General features: G+C 48.9%; 1 long non-coding RNA gene across 1 annotated transcript; it reads left to right on the forward strand.

Moving 5' to 3' along the window:
- The first annotated feature begins 3,979 nt into the window (after positions 1 to 3,979).
- On the forward strand, positions 3,980 to 5,661 carry LOC135364363 (uncharacterized). Its single transcript, XR_010411243.1, has 2 exons — positions 3,980 to 4,300; positions 4,466 to 5,661. It is a non-coding gene; the product is annotated as an uncharacterized LOC135364363 (long non-coding RNA).
- Positions 5,662 to 11,534: the final 5,873 nt, after the last annotated feature.

The raw sequence follows: 11,534 nt of genomic DNA on the forward strand, positions 1-11,534 counted from the left end.
ATAGCCTGCCTACTCACTCAGTTGAAAACTAGGCTCTGTAGTTATATCTAAGTGACATGGGATGGGATGGCAAAGCATCATTGAAATCCTTTGTTCTTGAACCCACCTCATCTTCAGGCTTATGTTTGGTCTCCTCCTGTTCTGGTGACTGAGACAGACAAGAGACAGGAGTGGTGCAGGCCAGTGAGGCATGATCTCATTGAAACCCAGATGGGTTAGTGTTCATTGAACAGAAATGCAAAAACACCCTAAAGTGGGATGAAGTGTTAAAAAGCAAGTGCTCGTGCTGAGGGGGCGCCGGAGACAGAACATGCAGGGCTTTGGACCATCCTCAACCTCTTTTTCAACCACAGTAAGGACTTCTGTGAACCCACTTGCCCTCTAAAACAAAGGAAATATGGGCAAAGTGACTAAAATCAATGAATTCTAGAGTTTTGACATTTAACCAAATCTTCACAATGAATTGAAAATCATCTGTTAAGAGACAAATCAGTAAAATTAACTGTTGACTTCTCATCAGAAACCATGGAGGCCAGGAGACAGTGGGGTGGCGTCTTCGGAGGGCGGAAAGAAAAGGCTTTCAACCAACAATCCTTTGTCTCAATCCTCCTTCAAAAATAAAGGAGAAATGAAGACATCTCCAGGTAAAAAAAAAGTGAGAGCATTCACCTGCAAACCTGCCCCACAAGGAATACTGAAGGGAGTCCTTCGGGCTCTGATGAAAAGTACCCTAAGCACTAACTCAGAGCCACATGAAGAAGTAAAGAGCACTGGTAAAAGTAACGACATAGGTTTTATGAAAGACCGTATAATGGTAACTCCTATTGTAAAGCAGTAATTATGGCACTTTGTTGATGGACTTACAATGTGTAAAGATGTAATTTGTAGGACAGTAATAGCACAAAGGGGTATGGAGGGAAATATACATTTTACATGGGTGAATTTTTTGATATATGAAATATATCTCGATAAAGCTGTAAAAAAAGCAAAGCGCAAATGCTGAATGTTTATTAAAACCAATATAGCATAAGAGAAGCATCATAAATCAATGGGAATTTGGAAGAAAAAATAATTTAGTTCTGTTCTTTCCACTAAATACTAGGAAGAGTCAAATGAAAAAAAAAGCTCCAAAGAAACCTTAGGTGAAAAAGGCCTTTCTTGATCAGGGTTCCCAAACTTTCTCATGCAGGAGAGTCACCTGGAGGACTTGTTAAAACACAGATTCTGGGTCCCACCCCACAGTTTCTGGTACTGTAGGTGTGCAGTGGAGAGCAGTATGTTTTCTGACACATTCGTGGTTATACAAACGCTAAGAGAGAGCACACACTTTGAGAACAACTTGTAGATATAAAACAATGTGAGAACTCATACAGTTTCGAAAGGTCAAAAACTTTACAGAATATGTTCAAGTATCTAATAATATCAAACATCACATAAACTAAAAAGACAAAATGGGAAAAATAGTTTGCATGAAATAGGATTGACTCTAAAATCTCATCGTTTCATTTTAAAAATGTTAGTAAGACTTGCCTGGTTAAATAAGCAAGGGCTAGAGAACGTAAAGTTTCATTGATGAGGAAATAGAGCTAGCTGCAAAATATGAACAGCTGTTCACTTTCAGCAAAGAAATGCTAATTTTTTTTATCAAATTAGCGAAATGTCTATATCATATTAAGGTAGAATACAGTTATTGCAAAGGAGTTTGGCAGTATATCCCAAGAGCCTTTATTTTTGAAAAACTAATTTAATGAGAAAAAGAGTTTTATGCTTAAAAGTATTTATTATAGCATTTTATAATAGCAAAACTCAGGAAACCTAAATGTAAAATATCCTAGGCATTTAATATTTCTTGAAAGAATGGCGAAGTTGTATTACACCACATTGTGTAGGTAATTCATCCTTTCAACAAATGTTTATTAAACACTGATTGTGTTCTAATGGCCGAGGATTCGTTGGTAAGTTAAGGAAAAAGAGGGGAACATAATTCTTGCCATTATGATGCTGACATTCACCAAAGACAAAGATTCACACAATAAATGTTAGTCATCAAACACACTGTGGTAAGTGCTACGGAGAGGGACGGTCTCGATGTGAGTGTGTCAGTGGAGAGATTTCCTAGTCAGGGGAGATGTGCCCTGAGTGTGCTGGAACCTACAGGAGTCTGGACTCCAGAGGTGGGCTCAGGGAAGAGCACTGCAGGTAGAGGACTGAACACGATCAAAGGCTTTGGGTCGCAGAGGGTCACGGCACATCTGAGTAGCTATAGGAAGGCCACAGTACCTGGAGGGTGCTGCAGAAGGGGTGGGAAAGGGCCAGGACACTCAGGGAAACATAATGGGTGATGACTCAGGGAGATGTAGGCCAGGCCAGGCCCTAAGAGCAATAATGCAAAGGAACACCATGATTAAATTTGCTTTTTAATAAGCACTCTAGCTGTGGGATTGCAAAATGGCTTGGAAAGACCTACAGGGAGATGAGTTGGTAGGTGATCCCTGGGTGGTGGCATTTGGGCAGTGCGCACCCCTCCATGCTGACCCTGGTGGTGGGGATGGAGAGCAGTGGATAGATTGGAAAAAGACCTTGGAGGGTAACAGATTTGGCCACAAATTGGTTAGTTTGGGGTGAGGGGGTAGGGAGGAGGGAAGAAATGTCCAGGATGACTCCTGATTTTCTGGTGTGCGGACAGGATGGACGATGGGGTCATTCTCCAGGCTGCTTAACCCTGGCAGAGGGCTGAGGGGACATCCTGGGTCATTTGTGGACACGTGGGCTTGACTAATGTTAAAAAGAAAATCACAGGCCCAAAATGGTGTTACTTGGACTAGGCCAAGTCACCAAACCAGGGCTTAATCCTCAACCTAATTGCAGTTTCAACCAACCCCAGAAATGTGAAGTGTTCTCCTCTCCACCTGGGAACTTTCTGGTCGGCACCAACGAGGCCCTCCCTCACAGGGCCTTCTCCATCCCCCAAAGGAAGATGAGGTAACCTGCATATAATAAGCTTCCCTGCACTTCCCCCTGAGGGAAGGTGATCTTGCCTGAAATAATCCTTTCTTTTCTTTTGCTTCTAACTTTCTTGCTCCACCCTCCTTCCTGTAAAAACCTTCCATTTTGTACAACTCCGAGGAGCTCCGTCTGTTTGCTAGATGGGATGCTGCCCAATTCATGGAGCTTCTAACAACGCCAATTAGATCTTCAAATTTACCCAGTTGAATTTTGTTTCTTAACACTTCCCAGGGGAAGGTGGAGGGAACGGTCAGGCATATGGGTCTTAGTGGGGGCGGGAGGGGGGAGGCGAAATGTGCAGATCGTTGTCTTAAGTTCTACTCAAAGCCTCAAGGGGACCTGAGGTCACCTGAGGAGACAACATAACGGGAAGAGGAGAAGGCCTGCTCGTGAAGGCCCAGCGGGGAGTGGCGGGGCGGAGAAGGAAGGATCAGTTGACTGGGGAGGGTCAGGGGACAAACCAGCCGGTGGAGGCACAGACACTCAGGGAGGAGGGCGAATCAAGACTAGACTGGTCAACCGTGACGAGGCCAGTGAGCCGTGACCAAGAGCATGACAAAAAACGCCCTTTGGACGGGGGTCATCCTCGTCCTGATCAACACTCTGAGTGGAGTGCTGGCCCCGAGTGGAAGGTTCCGAAGGACTTTTAACGACAAGAAGTTTATGATATAATGCTAAGTCTGAAACACAAAATACAAAATCCCGGTCATCTTAATTATGTAAAGATCATATGAAGCCACACACGACCGAATATGTATTATTTTAAGAGAATAACACAGAGGTATGAGAAAACAATGTTTTCTACTTCTTTTTGAAATAAATTGCTAAGTCTTTTCCTTAAATCTTGAAATCGAAACCCTCCTATAGTTGGAGTTAAATATATATTCAAAACAGTGTATTTTGTTAGCAGAAAGATTAATCTTTTTCTGTTGTTCTTTCAGTGTGCTGGGTTGTTTCTCTCACTTTTTATTGAAATACAAATTGATGAGCTCTTCCTGGGGTACGATTGATTTACTACATGGTGGCAGTGACTAATCTTGCTGGCTATTGTCCCGCTTAGTGCTTTTGTCTCTTACCATTTCTTTTTTTTTTCCCCCCTTTTTTTTATTTTTTAAATTTATTTATTTATTTATTCGACAGAGAGAGACAGCGAGAGAGGGAACACCAGCAGGGGGAGTGGGAGAGGGAGAAGCAGGCTTCCCGTGGAGCAGGGAGCCCGATGTAGGGCTCGATCCCAGAACCCTGGGATCATGACCTGAGCCGAAGGCAGACGCTCAACGACTGAGCCACCCAGGTGCCCCCATTTCTTTTCATTTAATGTAATGAAGCATGTTATCTTCATGCCTCAGTTTTGAAGATGTTTGGTACAATGCTGTAAATCTGTTGCATTTTCTGGATTAAGAAAATCCTCTCGTGTGGAAGGAACCCTGTGCATTAGGTTTCTTCTCATGGATTTCAGGAATCCTGGTCTTGATGTTAGAGAAGAAGAAAAACCCCTAGGGGCCTCAGACCTCAATAGAAGGCAAGATGTTTACAACTGGCTGTGAGCGAAAGGACTCACTTCTGGGTGAGAAAAGACAATCTGAACAAGCAGTCATTCTGCAAGCCCTTCTCTAGGTTTTGCAAATTCTTATCAGGATGCGGTGAAGCCCCAGATAATGCCTTCACCTTCCTCCTAATTGGGGAAGCTAGTTAAATTTATACTCTGATTATTGGCTCAGGAGAAGTGGGATAAAATAACCTGGTCTGTTGAAAAGTCGAAATGTTCTTTTCAACAACTGGGCCCCCACCTCCCCTCTACAAGGAAGAGCCTGTGTCCCCCGATCTGCCTGGGCTGGCCCTGGACAGGGGGACCCCTGCTCAGAAGGGGGTTAGGAAATGCCAGTCTCACCAGCAAAGGGGTAAGTGAGGGCCGGTGGCATCCCCCCCAGTCCGGTTCACTCTGAGCCGTGGGGTACACGTGACGGGAGGGGATACATCTGGGCTGCTAAAAGGTCACCTGAGGCCCATGTTGAGGGCGTTTGGGCACATCTGGACTTAGCGGGAGTCAGGTGGTGATGTCTGCAGCACCATGGGATGTGGCCTTGGAAGTCTTGCCACTTACTGAGTGCTCACAGAATAGGAGTTCTTGGGGAAAGGCCCCAAGGCCCCTGGGACATTGGGATTGGCTTGCTCTGACTTGTCTCTGACCCGGACCCTTCCCCGGTGACTAGAAATCAGCGCTCCTGCTGTAACACAATTCACTTCTGCTCCCTAGGGCCCGGCGGGGAGCTGCGGTTCAGTAAGAGAAGCAAGGCCCTCTGAGTCGGGTAGAACCTGGAGGTGAGAGCTGGGAAGATAAGCCCGGAGGGGAAGGCATGGCCACATCCGTGGATAGGCCACGGTAGCACGTTGTCATTCAGCGTGGCTGATGGAAGCCCAGCGATGGTCCTCTGGGTGATGCACTCTATTTAGCCATCAGTTTGCAGACGGTGCTGGTGGAACATAATCATAGAAATTATAACAGTGGTCACTAACTGAGCCCCGCCTGTATACCAGGCACTGTGCATGACCTACGCCCTCCAGGCTCGGGCTTTAAATGACGGGCACTGGTCAGAACCAGAACTCTGTGCCTCACCTCAAACTCCATCCCCCTCCTTCTATCCAGCCACCAGACAGGCTGCCAAAAAGTTCTCAGGTATCCCTTCTCCTATGTCCATCCAAGGAGGACACTAACTTAACAGCCTCACACCTTCCCCGTGCTTGGGGTGCACGGTACATGGGCTGGGGCACGGAGGTGCGGGCAAACTCAGCAATTGTACCACGTCTGGTGTCCAGAGCTCCCCTCCCCAGGCACCCCCCAGCCGCGGTTCCTCCAAGCCTTCATCAGCCAGAGTCTCCTATAACCAGGGAGCTCTCTGCTCTGCTCCACATTCTCTTCTCCTGAATGAAATGCCCTCCTGAGTTCTACCCCTGGGACCAGCCCATGAGCCCAATCTAGCCTGCCACCTATTTTTGTACAGCTGCAAGCTAAGAATGGTTTTTATGTTTTTAATGGTTGGAAAAAATAAAACCCAGAAGAATATTTCATGACATGTGAAAATTATATGAAATTCCAATTTCTGTGTCCGTAAATGAAGATGTATTGGACCTTGCGATGCCTGACCCCTTGCGCATTGTCGGTGGCTGCTTTTCACAGGATGAGCAGTTGTGACAGAGGCCATATGGCCCTAGATTATTTACCATTTCCAGAAAGAGTTGGCAGACCCTGCTCTGTCCTGTCCCTTTGGCTTTCTGGTGACTTCTGTTCCACTCGAATTCCCAGAGAAAGGAACAGTCGTGCTGCTGGTACGTGGGGACTTGGAGTTTACAAGGGACATAAGAGAGGCTTGCTTCCTCTCTGACGGCTCAATACCAAAGAAATCCCTCTTCGTGCTGACATTTCGGAGGTCCGAGGGGACTAGGGGACTTCTTACGGGTCGCCTGGGCTTCTGACGCCCTTCAAAGGACAGCATATGTCAGTATGTGCTTCAGACACAGAGGCCGACTCCAGGCCAGCCATGGGCTACTGTTCTTCTACCGTGTTCCTCGGCACCGGCCTTCGGGGTCCCTGTCTGGCGCCATGAAGGAAAGCCCCCATCCTCCCCTCTCCTGGGCCAGCTGTCGTGTGTACCTTGCTGTGAGGATTCAGGAAACTAACTGGGACCTTGAGCCAAGGTGTCTTCGTGGCCACCATGGCAAGCTGCAAACGCCGGGGCTCCGCCAAAATCAGCCTTGCGTTAGCAGAAGATGGGGAGGTGCTGCCTCAGTGGCCACCTCCTTGGATGGACATAGGAGAAGGGATACCTGAGAACTTTTTGGACCAGCGAGAGGAGAGCCCCTTCCACTCTTTCCTGGCCAAGTCACGCCTTATAGAAGGTGCACTGGAGAAGCAAGAACGCACAGAGTGGGGAGGAGCAGGGATGCAGCTAGGTATGAGGCTTGCTGCACGTCTCAAAATCCTGCAGGGAAGAGGGGAGTCCACTGTGTGGCCAGGACAGGGTGGCCCAGAAAGCTGGGAACCCGACGTAACTCCTTCGAAGGCCAGGATGGCGAGATCACCCAACAGGGCCTATAGAACACTCAGATTTTTGGGTGCTGACTTGTCCGCAGTCCTGAAAGTCAGGAAGGTTTGGTACCTCCCTGTCCCCCGGCCTTCCCTTCCCCATCGCGGGTTACCCAAGTACGAAATGCTGAGCTTCTGATGGGGGAGGCCCTACCAGCGTCTGGCTGCTGGAGATTGCTGGTGTTGCTCACCCACAAGGCTGTCGCCATGCCAGGCCGTCTGGTTTCCCGAGCAGGCGTTTTCCTTCCCCCACCCAGTCTCCCCTGCCCCCAGGCTCCCCTGTCCCCCCCCCCCCCCAACACCTCCTCTTGAGGCCCTTACCTTGCAGGACGCAGGACGCAGGGCGGTGGTCAGGAGTCGGCTGTCTGCCCTTGTGCGATTTCCTTGGTACTTGCCAAGGTAAACCTCTTCCATGGTCCTCCTGATTCTCTACTCATGGCTGGCCACTCCGGGGACTCTTGGCGTTCTTTTCTGGCTTCTTAAATAGTGCTTTTCTTATGAAAAATCAAACACGATGTCCAACGAATGGTTTAAGTTTCTCAAAGTCTAAAATGGTTTAACCAGGAGGACTTTTCTCTCATAAATTATTTGAAGGAAGATTAGCTTGAATGATATATCAGCTGGGAGGGATTTCACTAAAACACTAACTTAACAGCCTCCCCACCGCTCCTGGGGGCGGGGGTGGGTATAATTATTCAACGGGATAACGTCTACTCATACACTTTACAGGACAAACTGTTTACAGTAAGGGCATTTGTGCCTGGAGCTCCTTTCTTGGCCTGTTCCAGTGAGTAATGAGGGGCCCCTCTTCTGGAGTTCCTTTAGCTCCTTGGCCCAGAGGGGACCGCTGGAGGTGACGTTGCAATCTGGCTTCTCCGGGACCAGTTGGCCACAAGTCTGTCTGGGTCTGACTGCAACTAATGCGCTGGGTGCAAGCCATTAAGTAGAGCCCCACCGGGCTCTTGTTTTAAAAGCCTATTATTTTAATTCCCAAAGCTTTTACAGGGAATGGGCAGCAAACAGAGCAACGGCAACGCACTCTGTCTGCCTTCTAATTATGACAATTCATGACTCAGACTCTCAATTTGGTTATTTCTTTGGCCACTCTTCCCAGCATCCCCTCCAAAAAGAGTCAGCCAGAGGAGGGGATGCTGATGTAAAGCATCAGATTGCAAACCTTGCTGCAGGGGAAGGAATATTAATGGTGTTTGCAGCAGGGCAGAGTCGGTGGGGGGAGGACTAAAACATATTTCATTCAAAACCAGGAGAACTCACATCAACCCTCATCCCCGCCCACTCACTTGACTGTGTTCTGTTTACTAAAGCTCATGTCTATTTAGTTTTACTGGAAAATTAGAAAAGACCAAAACAGCATTGCCCCACACAAACACACCTAAAAAGAAAATCACGTGAGTGTGTATAATGCTTGTCAACGTTTCCTCATCAAGGACCATTTCCCGGCCCGATGGGATCCCGGCACGTTTCCCAGAGCACCCAGGGGTGGGCAAGCCCCCTCTGCCTGGGGTGCTGTGCTCCCCACCACCCTCCCTCTATTGATGAAAGCTGTCAAAGAAACTTCTCCATTTCGGGAGCCCTGATCCCACCCCTCCCTGTTTCAGGTTTCCCCCAAATAACAGCAGGAAGTTGTTCTCTAAAAGTGAGTTTTGTCATCCCCATTCTGATGAATAAAAGGGCGAGGTGAAGAACCCCCCTTTGTCACCTCCAGTGCCCCCCCCCCCCACTGCGTCTACTCCAGCCTGGCTTCGCTCCCAGCCGTGCCACCTCATCGGGCCCCGCACACTCCCCAGGGACCACCCCAACCGAATCCACGCACCGCCCTCATCCCTCCCGATACTGGAGTTTGGCCCCCGTTCCCCCTACCTTCCCCTGCCTGGTGTCCTGGCCCCGCCTGCCTGCTTCCCCAGCCTTCTCCCTCCCTCTCCGTCCCCAACCACCGTGGCTTCAGTGGCCCGCCCCCCTGGCCCACTCAGGTCTTGCTCACCCTGCTTTCTCCTCTGAACCACAAGCCTGTTTATGCAGCTGCTGGAGATGCCCACCGGCTCCTCACCCTTGGCCAGTCTGCTCTTGAAGGTTCCTGAAGGGTCCCCGTCTAGCCTACGACTCTGGACCCTGGCCACATCCTCGCTTGCTCTGCTGTCCCTCATGGCCGCTGCCGCCGCCTGTGGTCAGGCCCTTCTCTTCCTGGCCTGGGCTTTGCAAGTCTCCCCACTGCGCTCACTGCTTCTGGGCCAGGGGTCCCCACACTAGTAGTGATCATGCATCCCTATCAGAAAAAATTCTAGCAGGCACTGCCGGGACATGCATGTGAATTTACACACTGTGTGCATAAACCATCTGCTAACAAACTATAAAACTTTCACCAAAGCAGGGGCGCCTGGGTGGCTCAGTCGGTTAAGCGGCTGCCTTCGGCTGGGGTCATGATCCTGGGGTCCTGGGATGGAGTCCCACATCGGGCTCCCTGCTCACGGGGAGCCTGCTTCTCCCTCTCCCTCTGCCCCTCCCCCTGCTTGTGCTCTCTCTCTCTCCCTCCCTCTGTCAAATGAACAAAATAAAAAAACATTCACCAAAACACACATTTTAAAGGATGCAATACAAAATAGATAAAAATGCAAGTTCTAGTATTTTCTCTGGCAACCTGGGAATTCTCGCCCTACTTGGAGTCCTCTGGTCCAGGCTCTGGGCACTCCAAGACCCGCCCTCTGCGACGTGCTCTGGGGCTGGAATGACCACAAACCGGGTTAAAGCAGCACACGTGGATTCTCCTACACTTCTGAAAGGTCAGAAGTCTTGAAACGGCTCCCCGGGGCCAGAACCCAGCTCCTTCTGGAGGCTAAGGAACAACCCATTTCTTTGTCTTTTCCAGTTTCTAGAGCTGCTACCTGAGCTCATGGCCCCTTCCTCCACCTTCAAAGCCAGCAAGCAGTGTGGCAGCTTCGAGCCTCTCTACCCCCATCCTCACACCACCTTCTGTGGTGTACTCCCTCTCCGCCTCTCGCTCGTGATGATGGGGCCCTACCCAGACGACCCAGGACCATCTCCCCATCTCAAGATCCTTAACCTAATCACAACTGCAAAGCCCCTTTGGCCATGTAAGGAAACATTCACAGGCTCCAAGGATTAGGACGCGGATATTTCCGGGTCCATAAGGACCTCTTACACCCCCCTGCAGCTTCTAAACATGCTGCCGCCACACCCCATTTTCTCTGGCCCTCCACTGCCAGCAATCAGCAGGCATGCAAGGCCTTTCACAGTCTGGCTCTAGGCACCTTTTAAACCACATCTCCCACCACTACTTCCTCCTTCCTTCTCCACCCCCTAACATACAGGGCCCAGCCACCCATGATTATACTTTATGTTCTAGCAATACATGCTTGGAGTCCTCCCAACAAGGCCCTGCATGTACAGGTGTTCAGGTTGCGCACTGAATAAGCAGCTGTGTGTAAGAAGGTTCACATCATGGACATACACTAATTTATACAGAAAAACAGAGGCTTTCCAAAACTTCCCTCTCATGTAAACCTTCACAGGTACACACTCAGGGGAGCTCACAATAAAATCCCTAACTGACTTTTAAATTATACAATGGCGGTGTCTTTCCTACTTTGTACATATGGGTTGCACAGCTGGTGGCAGCCCTGCCCTCAAACGCAGAGCAATTTTATCCCTGCCTTTGCACTTGCTGTACCCTTCACTTTGAGCGCTCTCTCACCCTTCCCCTTTCTCGATTGCCTATTCACCTTTCAATACCCGGCCAAGACATATGGCCCCTCAGAGGCCCTCCGCGCTGCCACCTGAGGGGACTGCCCCTTTCTGTGTGCCTACTTCTAGTGTTGTCCGTTGCACACGGGCTTGCGCTTTATTGGCTTAAACCAGACGCGAGCCCCCGAGCAGGGGCTGTGCCCTCCCCGCCTTCCTCTCAGCAGTACCTCTTGCAAAGCCGTAGAGCTCTCTGCGGCAGAATGACTGTAGGAATTCTTCCTTTTGGCAAGCTCACAAAATAACAGATTTCTAACTGCCCTAATTATCTTCCCTTCCCTCCTATTCAACCAGTTCTCGGAGCCCTAATATCTCATGAATACTTTTTAATGGACTCATTTATAAAATCATTCTCTTTTTTTAATAAGTCAGGGGTAACTTGCCACGTCCATTATTAATGGCCTCTTTCAAAATGCCTTCTTGGCACCTCTTTTGATTTTGAAAGGCCCTAAATGGTTTTTCTGAGTTTGAACAGAACCAATTCATCCTTTTGAGTTATACCAATCTGCAACGAGAACATTCTAAATGAGTCATAATATCTATATTGCAGTTTTCTTCGAAATATTTTAGTATCTGTGATATTTTTGTCCTGATGTGTGGTGTCGGCAGTCCAGGGTCCCCTGTTAAGTGACGATGGCTCCCGGGGGTCTAGAAGACTTCAGATTGT

This window comes from Mirounga angustirostris, unplaced genomic scaffold (genome assembly GCF_029215605.1).
Source record: "Mirounga angustirostris isolate CCGP_5_RB_7025 unplaced genomic scaffold, mMirAng1.0.hap1 SCAF_5, whole genome shotgun sequence".
NCBI lineage: Eukaryota > Metazoa > Chordata > Mammalia > Carnivora > Phocidae > Mirounga > Mirounga angustirostris.